Source organism: Rhea pennata, chromosome 2, assembly GCF_028389875.1.
Source record: "Rhea pennata isolate bPtePen1 chromosome 2, bPtePen1.pri, whole genome shotgun sequence".
NCBI lineage: Eukaryota > Metazoa > Chordata > Aves > Rheiformes > Rheidae > Rhea > Rhea pennata.
The window spans coordinates 109,480,414-109,492,177 of NC_084664.1; positions in this window are offsets into that span (position 1 = coordinate 109,480,414).

The window sequence follows — 11,764 nt, forward strand, 5'->3', positions numbered from 1 at the left end:
GTCAAGGGGCCTGATTAGCCCTCTCTGTTCAGCACTTGTGAGATCATGCTTGGACAACAATGTCCAGAGTGCCCAGGTTTGGGGTCCCCAGTGCAAGAAAGACACTGACATACTGGAGTGAGTCCAGTGAAAGGCTGGAACACACAGCCTGCCGAGGCTGACAGAGCTGCGCTTGTTCAGTGTTAAAAAGAGAAGACTAAGCAGAGAGCTTATTAGTGTCTTCAACTGCCTAATGGGAAAGTATAGAGAAGATGGAGCCAGATTGCAGATCTGCAGAACGATACGTATAGGTCAAGGGGCATCAGACGCAACTCGTAGCAACAAAGAGTCTCATTAGATGTATCGAAAATTGTTTTCACCATGAAGGTAATCCAACAGTGAGCAAGTTCCCAGAGAAGTTACGGGATCTTCATCCTTGGAGCTATTCAAAACTGGACAGGTCCTGAGCAACCTGCTGTAACCAGCTGTGCTTTGCTGGGGAGGTCGGACCTGAAGCCTCCAGAGGACCCTCCCACCCTGAATTAGTGCATGGTTTTAGTACTCTGTCAGGGACACTGTGGCTTACCAAGGAGAGTGTATTTGATGCTGTGAGAACAACCTCCAAAACTGCAGAATAAAGCCATCACTGAAGTATGAAGCAGCAGTAGTTATGAAGAAATACTTGTACTTGCTGACCTACCTTTGCAAGTCTCTATGCCCAGTTTTGAAGGGCTGAGCACATCCAGCAAAAGGTCCTGTTTGCCCTCTTCCACTCTCTTTATCAAGAAATAATAGTTCACTAGATTCTAACATAAGCTGAATTGAATTGATGGGATTGAATGACCTTTTAGAGTATTGCTGATTAGACTTGAAAAGAAACTTATCTTTGTAGTTATTTTCGCATGCTTTAGGACTCCTTCCTGTTTTGTTCAACACATGAGCAAATCTTCGGTGGATAAGATTAGGTAACAACAGAAGAAACATTCTTAAAATAAAAGAAATTTTGTTTTATAAGCTTTAGTGTATGCACTTTCATTGCAGGACTTGGTATTTTAATAATCCAAAGAATCCACATCCAATACTCAGTGTCATCTCTGTCATCAATAACAGTCATATACATAGTAGTGTCACAAAAGGCAATTCCAACCTATCCTGCAGCTTTCATGAAAAAAAATTGCAAAACTACAAAATTGCAAAAAACCCATCCTTACACCACAGAGGGTCAGATTACTGAATCTACATTGTTCTGACCATTCACAGGGTTAAAGGGGGCCAGACCAACATAAGATCCCATTGCTCGGAGACTTTCCAGTTGTGGTCTAGCATAGTCTCCACAGATGACCAGGCCATAACCCCTCTGATCTGTCCCTGTGCTTAACCACCTTCAAGAAGAGCATTTGCTCTCTTATATCTAATTGTATTTATTTTGTTGCAGCTTTGCAACTTGTCCTTTCAATGTGTACTCCTGAAAAACAGAAACTCTATTTTAGGTAGTGAAAAACCTTATCCTTCTCCTAGCCTTATCCTTAGCCTTCTCTGGGCTAAACAAATCTTAGCCAAAAATCTTACTTTTTTTGCTCTCCAACTTCTTCATCCCTATACAGATTGAACTGACAGCTTTCTCAAGGGTCTCCCTCCAGCCAAAGCTCACCTATTATGGTCTGTGTTACACATTGAACAGGGGACCTACCTAAGAATAAAATGTTGTGTCCTTAGCATGATTACATTCACTTAGAGCAAATTGCATGTAATGTACTTTCTTTGTAACGACAAACAGGCCTTTCTCAAAGTTGCCATTTTCACTATGTGCACATGGCACTGATGGCTCTAGAGATGTTCTCCCAGCTACAGTGTTATTCTTAAGGCCTTATCCTTTCCACTCAGGAAGTCACAGTGTACAGAGATATGGCCATCAAGCAGCCTCTCCAGCCATTACGCTCTGCTGCCCTCATCAGCTGGCCCCAAACAGCAAGTTGGCTAACAGTAATAAATACTGTGAGACCAAACTAAAGGAGAAGTTTTCGCAATGCAAATCACATTATGGTTACCTAATAGAACTAGCCTGTTGCTCACATCCTCCAGAGAGTACAATTCCACTATTTACTTGGCCTGAAGATTGTTTTCCAGGTGCTTGCACAAGATAAAGTAATGTTCCTGTTTATTATTCAGGAAACGATGGGATAGCCTATTTCAAGACCCAAACCCAGAAGGTGCAGAATCAGCATGGAGGAAGAACAACCCCAGAGAGATCTAATGTTGGTGCCCTCACTTTGCATTCTTCACAAATTTGGTGTATACTCTTTCCAAATGTATTATTTGGAGCATTTTCTTAGTGATTTCACAACTCCTTTATGTAGAAGCTTCACTTTACATGAATGCTATGAGGTTGTAAAAGGGTTTGTGATTGTGAAAAAGAAAGATTGTGAAAGTAGCTCTACAGAGAAGAATCTGGGGAGCCTGGTGGATGTCAAGTTGACCATGAGGCAGCAGGGTGCCTTTGGGGCAAAGGAGGTCATCAGCATCCTGACCTGCATTAGGAAGAGTGTAGCCAGCAGGTAAAGGGACATGATTCTTCTCTCCTCAACACTGGTGAGACACACCTGGAGTGCTGTGCCCAGTGCTGGACTCCTCAGAACAAAATAGACATGGACCTATTGGGTCCCTTTGTGAAGGGTCACAAAGACAATTAAGGGCTTGAAGTGTCTCTCATATGAGGAGAGAGCCGGGACTGTTCAGGCTGGAGAACAGAAGGCTCAAGGGGATCTTATCTGTGCACATAAATATTGGGAAGGGACAGAAGGTGTCTGGGAGGGTGAAGAGGATGGAGTCAGACTCTTCTCAGTGGTGCTCAGTGACAGGATGAGAGGTAACAGGCATAGAGTGAATCACAGGAAATTCCATCTGAGCATAAGAAAACACTTCTTCACTGTGAGGGTGGTTGAACCCTGGAACAGGTTGCCCAGAGAGGTTGTGGGATCTTCATCCTTATAGCTATTTAAAACCTAGCTGGCCATGGTCCTCAACAACCTACTGCTGCTAACCCTGCTTGAGCAGAGGTGTCGGCCTAGGTGATTACCAGAAGTGCCTTCCAACGCCAACTGTTCTGTGATTTCATCTGATGCACACAGTGTTGTCTGCAAAATGCTTGAATGACCAGGGGAAGTGCTGCCTGGAAAGTACTCAATAGCTCCTTTCAGTGTCACAGGTGCTTCATCGGTTCAACTGCAATGACCTGACCATGCTGCTCCCAAGCAAGTCATCCTGCTCTATTACACAAATTGCTAGGTGGGTTTGTCTCTTGGAGCTGCTCCCTGTGAATGACTGCATCTTCCTGCTGCCTCTGCCATACATTGCAGGCTAGAAAGTGGTCTCTTTATGCCCCATTTTTTGATTGTCCTATACAGCTGCAGCAAAAGAAAGTCAGCATTACTCCTAAGCTGTTGCCACATCAAGGTGCCTGAAATTACCATTTACTTTTACAGTTAGTTAAATAAAGCAAAGCTAACTACACCATCTGAAATGGACCATTCTGCAGTTCCTGCTTTAGCCTCATTCCCGTATAGAGAAAGAGCACATAGCCGAGTGGCCAGGAAAAAAAAAGCCCGAGTTTGGAGCTGAATATACTGAACTTTATGTTTCCTCATGTTCTCTGTTCTCACAACTCATCTTTTAAATGGAAGCAACTCTCTCTCTCTCTCTTTTTTTTTTTTTTTTTTTTTTTTTTTTTTTTTTTTTTAACCAGTTTTCTGGTGAGGTAAAAGATCAGGTAATGTTTTTCATTTAGCTGAAAGAAATAAGATCAGTACTTAGTAGCTAGAGGGGTGAAAAGACATTACAGTCATCAGCACAAAGATGATGGAAAACACCTCTTTTTGTCCTGTTCCCTTTCCTAACAAATACCAGTGGTTCCTGTAGCATCAAACCCTAAATTGAAGACTATCCACTTCTCAGTAGCCACTTATCTGGCAGCCTGGATCACTGAACAGTTTTGGGCTTCTATTTTTTGCTACCAGTTTGTTTCTGTGACAACAGCTTTTGCAGGAATCATGTGATGGTGGCAAGCATCACCCCTCGTTGCTCTCACTGAGCACTTGCTGTTGAAAACAGGGGCCAAGGCATTTATTCCCACCCAGGCACCCAGAGCCAACCTGTGCCATGCGCCGCACTGATAGGGAAGGTGTCACAGCCCAGGGAATGTTCAGCTGGAAGGGCACAGGATGCATACTACATTTTAAAATGCCCCCTGTGCACTTCAGGCATTATTTTTAAAAAGCCATCAGGAAGATTTATCAGTAATTCACTGTGAAGCAAGGCTAAACAAGTTGTTTCCCTACCTCATCCTCAAAGACCAGGATGGACTTGGTGCAGGCAAAGATGCTGCTTTGGGATGAAGTTGCATGGTGCTTGAGGCTACGCCAGCGTGAGTACGAGCTTAAACTCAGCGACAGCAGAGTCTGCTCATGTCAGGCACAGCCAGAGCATGAACTGTAATGCTGGCAACAGTGCTCATGTGTTACAGTGCCAAACAAAAGGAGGAAACACCTCCTTTTGGTGCCATCAAGCCCATTTTCCACAGTGCCTTTAAAGAGATGAGAGCCCTCTCACCTTTCCTGGATTCCCACTGAAGAAAAAAAATCCTCACTTACCCAAATGCTTTTCTTAAAGAGTTAAATTTTGTAGTAGGACTGACCACCAGACAGATTTCTTCAAACATAAGTCTGTACCCAAGACATGGCTTAGGTTGACATGTACCTAAAATTTAGCAATATATTGGCCACTCCTTTATCTTTAAGCATTTCAAGAGAAAAACAGAATAAAATAAAAACTCCTTCATCTCTTTGCTCATTTCTTTTGCTACCAAATACAATGTTTGTTCCTCTGAACAACTTGTCTGTTGATTTTCTTTGTCCAGCTTGCAAATATACTTGTTCTTCTATCACCATCAACAGCACTAACTTTTCAGAGAAAAGGAGGAGAAGCAGACTCCAGTTGCATTTTGTTCTTCTCAGCCTTAGTTAGAAACATGTTTGTGGGGTTTGTTTGCTTTTTAAGTCAGCACAAGGACAGCTGCCTGAGAGCACAACCAGTGCAACAACACCAGGCATCCTAGAAATCCCACTTGCCCAAGTGGCAAGGCACAGATTTCAGCTGCCAGAGTCTGTGCAACTTGAGAGGTCACATTTCCTATCAATTTGATAACCCCTTTGGTTATTTGGTTAACCCCTGGGCAATGCTGTGAAAGTAAAACTGCTTCTGTTCTGCATGAGATCCTGGATGCAGGTTGGGGATTTTTCCTCATTTATCGTTGCCTCGTCTTTGAGATGGAACAAAATGGAGGAAATCTCTGATGTTTTACTGAGAGCTTGGGGAAAACGCAGGCAAAGCAATCGATGTGATCATCAAACTCCTGTAACAATACATTTGGGGAAGGCACAACCTGTGAGGGTTCAACAGGAAAGGCAGTTTCACAGTTAATTGACCACGGAAATAGAAATTATGATTACAGTACCACCCTTCCCCATTGTGGGGAAGAGTTTCTCCTGTAGGTTTTTTGTATGACAGATTAAGAGTTAAGGAGAACACTTAGAAGAAAATGAGCTGGAGGAGAAATTCAGACCCATTCAGGGAGGCTACTGTAGTGTTTGGGGCTGAGAATGCTTGTGGTATGAGAAATTTTTCAAAAAACGTATCTTGGAGATTTGCCTGAGGGACATGCTGCCCAAATGCAGTCACACAGGCAGTCATCAAACTCCTCTCCTCACCTGGCTTGGCAGCCAATGATCAAGTTGAGTCCTACTGAATGTTATTTGTTACTGTTACTAAAACCAAAATCTAACAAAAATCTTTTGCTATGGAGAAGACTTTAATTCAAAAATGGCTGATAAATAGAGCAATACAAATGCCCCCTCCATAAGCAATAAATGAGGGACCTACAGAGGACCCCATGCCTCTCTTGCCCCAGTACGCTATAAGCACTCACACGCCTTGCAACAGAAAAACACATGCCAGGGCACACACTTACATCCTTGGATGCCAGGTAGCACCCACTACTGCAGGTGTCACACCTCAGACATGGTTTGCATGGTTTGCCACACACTCAGCCTCCACTGGTGCATCTTCCATGGCTCAGCCTGCCTGCAGCCCTGCTTTATGCCCACCTGGGAGCCTGGGGGAGCACCAGTAGACCTTTTGTATCTTTTATTTTCAGATAGTAGCAGTGTGGACACTAAATGCGCACATATACTAACATGGACTTCATGCATCTGTGTGTGTGTGTGTGTGTATGTATCCATCTGCAAGTGTCTTCTCTTTCAATCATGCAGGACTCTTGAGTTAGTTTACATTAATTTTTCAAGTAGCTGCCTCCTGCAGTCTGCATTTGGACGGAAGAGGAAGCTGCCAGCAGACGCCAACAGTTTATGCCAATGTGACCATCAGACTCCGGTAACAATACATTTGGGGAAGGCACATTTGCAAGGTTGTGAAAACAAGAGTGAGGTAATGCAGTAAAATATTAATGAACCCTTTCAGCTGACATCGCTAAATACATTGTAGAAGCTAAACTCTGGAAGTCAAGAAAGTGTATTAATTACTCATTCCTCCAGCTATAGAATTCTCCCTCTCTTTTAAACAAAGCTGGCGGGGCGGGGGGGGGAGGGGGCAGAGAGGGGGGAGAGAAAAAAGACTAGCTGCAAAACTCGTCACATTCCAGAAGAAAGCACATAGAAGTTTAGGACAAAAATTGGATGGGTACCTTCTTTCTTCTCAAAGAAAAAGGAGTCTACCACTGTAAAGTGACTGAAAATATGATTGTGGTTGGCTCCCATCACTCTCAGGCTAAGTTCTGTTTTGTTAACGATAGACTTTTGAAATATATGGATTTGGAAGAGATAATGTTTGCACAGATTTAATGATACTGCAGTGTGCCTTTTGAGATGTTTGGACCCTGATGAGGATACTAGCTGTAATATGTAAACTGCAAAGAAGAAGAAGATATGTGGGGCTTTAAGTACAGACTTTGGTTCTGAAGGTCTTCTCCAAACACGCTTCAAGAATTGTTTAGGTGATAATATCACTTTTAAAAGAAAGCTTCACAGAATACTCAGTGAAATGCTGCCCCCTAATACCTCATTCTAATTCATATCCCACAATATCTGATTCCCTAGACTGATATGTGCTGTATCTCCAGCAACCCATGAAGTCTAACATCATTACCATAAAGCAAAAAAATACCCTGCCCCAAAAAAGCATCACAAATATACCAGATATTCCAAGTAGAGCATTGGTTGATACACTATATCTTGATATAGATCAAGAAAAGGTGAATGCAATACACACCAATGCTTACAATTATTTTTATTCTCAGTCTATAGCTCACCATCAGCTGAGAATGTGCACGGTGCCCACAGCTGATGACTATAGAGCTATGCAGGGATGGAAACACAGATGAAATTGCTTTTGGCCTTCTCATTCCAAGGGGAATGGGAAGAAAAGAAAACAGATTAAGGAACAAATAGATGAGAGAAAGCCTCAAGCAATGCTTCTATCTATTGATTGTTTTGCTGTAAAAACCCAGAATGTGCAAAATAAACAGAGTACGTTACTTAAATCTTCTTCAAAAGGGCACAAAGAGGATGAAAACTAATCACTTCAGCTTGGCTTGACTCTACTTTCTCTCCCCCTTGATCAGGATCACATGGCATTTACTACTGGGCTCTTTGCACCCTGTCATTAAGTCTGACACGTGGCTGCTGTTAGATCCTTTACTGATCCCTAAAACTCTGTGCTAGTTTGGGGCTGCCAGATACCTGGCATTTGGCAGTGCCAAATGAAATGGCTGAAAGTCATTTGCGTGAGCAATGATGCAAAAATGCATTTCAGATGGCTTTTTGAATCATCCTTTATGATGGTCATCTGAGCTATTTCTTTGACTGTACTCAGCCCATCTGGTAATTAGCTCATGATGCGTGGACTCAAAACATATCCTTAGTACTTTGTTGATGAAGTAATATTTCTCCTGCTTGTTTTGCCTAGACAGGCTCCACAGTCATTCCTCTAGGGCTGAGGATTTATGTAGCTATTTCAACTATTTTCAGCTTGAAATATGTATACACATGGTGGTCTTGGTCAGAGTCCAAATGACAGGAAGGGCACTGATCTCCATCAGGGTTTCTAACAGATGCTGAGTCTGCTGTGCTGCCACTTGCGGACATGGATGCTCAGAAACCAGCCAAGGTACTGCTTTTTTCCTGTGCCCAGATTTGTTGACGTCCATTCACTGTACTCAAGCTCCTGGAAGTGAAGTAGGGAGCAAATTTCACAGAACAACAGGGATGGGCCTTCCCAGCAAACTGCTCTCAGAAGGTGAAAGAGCTGTCGGAAAAGTGGATTTGGGGGGAGCAAGCTGGCTCAAGCACTCTGACACAACTAACATGAAAGGAGTAAATCTATTTCAGAGCTCCCTGACTCAGGAAAAAGCTTTTCTGCCTCACAGCTCAGGTGCTGAATAAGTACAATGAAAGAGGCAAAGGAATTAACTTTTCTAAAAGGGCTCTGTAGATGGTATAGTCATTTTGAAATTTTTCGTTCTTATCCGTGCTTTGGCTTCAATCAGAAATACACGATACTTAAATAGTCTGTAAGCCTTTCACTTACTACAGCACTTCATCTTCTCTGAGAGCCACAGAACAACGTCTTATACTAATATAGGTCATGTGGGCAAAAAAAGGACAGTTAGTTATTCCATTTATATCTGAGGCTACAGTTCAGCACAGTACCTAGAAAAAGAAATAAAAAAGCCAGATGATACCTTCTTTTCAAACACATATTCTGCAGACTTCTTGAGAAGAAGCTTTTGTCATTTAGCAGCAGCACAGATCAGAATTACATGCAGCAATGGGAGGGGAAGTTAATCAGTGAGAGCCCATGTCCACGGCGCAAGGGAACAAACTGCCCTGCAGATAGCATGGGAGGGAGCCTTTTCCTTCCCTACCATATCCCCAGAGGCCACAAAGACAATCTTTCCTTCTCTCCCTCTCTTAACCCGCAAGCAGACTGAGTATTTGCTTTCAAGTATTTCAAGGGATATAGATCATCTTCAGTGCAGAAAATACACAAGAGAAACAGTAAGGTAATGCATTTGGAAAGGAAAAATGAAGTTATGAAAGTATTTTTCTTTACTCCACGTGATTTTTTTCTTCCTCTAGCATAAAAAAAAGTCTGTTAAGGCTATGAGAATAAGACAAAAAATGCTCTTAAATTTATGCTGAGAGAAGAATGGGGAATTAACACTTAGGTTCATGCTGTCTTTATGGTTGAAGGCAAAGCAGACTCCTAGCTCACATGGGCTCTGAGCTGGTTTACCTCTCTCCTCTAAACACTCAAGAAGCCCAAGCTCTAAATGAGGGTACTAACGGATATACCTGAAGCTGTGTTTGTGAATACTCTTACCCAATTACAGCTCTCAGCATATATAAACAAGGGAGGTAGGAGAAAGAGCTTTTGGTGATAGTTTTAAGGAAAATAAACTGCTGCTAATCTGAGTATAGTATACCACATCATGGCTGACTGCCTGGCCAGAATTGGCCATGGCTGTTGAGCAAGTCCAAAATCATCTCTGAGAAGAAATGTTTCTGATCATAGCAGGGTTGTTGAAATATGGGAATAGGTTTTTCTGCACACCCAGTTCTCTGGTAATGCTCAACACCATGCATATCCGCTAGGGATGCTTTTCATATGCATTACCACAGCTACAATGTGTGTCAGGCCATGTGCCATGGTTTTAATCCTGCACCTCAGGAACAACAGCTTTGTATCCAGTATCCTCTACCAGATAATCCCTCACAATCATCCTGGATCACTCCTCAAGCTCTCCACTATCACATCATCTCCAGCTCTTCACTAATTCTCAGTCCTGGTAGTTTTAGACATCTGGTGCAGCTTTCCATTACATTTTCATTATCCAAGTTAGAGGCAAACACATAGCAACATGTAATTTCACTCATTTGAAATTGTGTTGTCATCATTACATGGCTACTATGGCAAAGATAACATGGAAAAATGATGCAAGAGTGACCAGATAGAAATATGAGGGATTTTTAAAGAAAAATCATCACTTTCAATTCTGTGAAAAAATTAAATGTAACCACTGTTGTTTACAAAAATGTGTTCTGTCCATTTCAGCTGGCAACACCCATTTGCAAAACCAGGCCCTCCTTAGCTATTACAAACCCATCCACAAAGCAGAGAAGTTTGCTAATACTCAATATATAGCACCTTGCAGCTAACGATGAACTGAAGCTCCTTTTCTTTAAATCAGTTTTCCCATCCTATGCTTATAAACCTAGCAAGATCAAAATAGATCAAGGATTGTTGTACCTAATTGACTGTGATCTAGCTGCATTTCACCAAGATTTAGATGCTGTGAGTCAGCCTGAGACAATGCTCTAGTTCATGACTTTCAAAAAACCTGCTTCCCATGACTATAGTTGAATTCAATCAACAGACGAAACCCACCATATTTTAATATGTATAACCCTGCCTTATATAAGCCTCACAAAAGACAGGGCAGCAGTAAAGAAGAAATTGCAGAGGGAGGCTTTTGCGGGGGGGAGGGTGTAGGATGACTATTGGAGGTGACAAAGGCAGCTGCACATAGACATAACACATAAGGATTCTGCATCGCACCTGTCTTTTTTGAATTCTGTAGGTGCTATGCATGAAAACACAGCATAGAGTTTTGCCGCTGCATCCAACATCAGTGTCACATGGGCACAAGATCAAAGGAGAGCTGAGCTCTTTCTAGGTGCACCAAAGACACTCAGCCACTCAATCAGGTAGGCACTGGTTGACAGGTTGCAGAGCAGGGACACATGGCCCCTTTCTCCTACCACCCATGGAGGTATATTTTTACAACATCATCAGAACCTAAAGGTGGAAAAATAAACCTTGGCAATTCCCTTATCTCTCTCTCTCTCTCTCTCTCTCTTTTTTTTTTTTTTTTTTTGATAAATACATGCACTACATTTAAGCAAGACTTGGCAAGAAGTTTCTGTCTTGTATAGTTAAGATTCCAAACCATTTGGTGGAAGATTTGGTTCTTCGCATGGCTTAAAAAGCCTTGCATATTATATGTTGTTGACATTACAATTAAGACATTTACTTGCACGTGTCTACAGCTTCATTCAATTCGTATGTTTAATAGAACAGGCAGATTGAGAAATTAGACTCACAGAAGTCAAGAATTCTGAACTATGGATTCCCAAAGCAACTGTAACTTATATCCCACTTCCATATAAAGCCAGAAGAGCACTGGTTCAGATGGCAACAGCAGTACAATTCATGATTTCACTTTTTTAAAGTAGACTCTTGCAGCCAGTGGAACAGGAATTGAACTCCAAACCACAATACAAGCATCTTATTTTTGTTTCAGGAAGGTACCCCTAGACTCCCCGTCTCAGAGTTGCCAACCACCAAAGAAATCCAGCTGAGTTCCTAGTACTTGTTGCACAAATCCATCTTTTTTCAACAGGGCCATCTTGTGCAATGGCCACAGTTAAAGAGAAGTGGGTAAAAGGTGTTCAAAACCCTATATAGTCATTGGGGATAGGGAGTTTGATTGCTTAGCCGATCAGTAGGCTGTTTCTACTGACACACTATTACAGCTGGCTCTCCACCATGTCACACACTTGCTGAGAAACAGCTGCACTAGGGGGAAAAAAATTACTTTCTAAGGAAAGGATGCTTACAAGACATAAGTGTACTGCACCTGCTAAGAACATTGTAA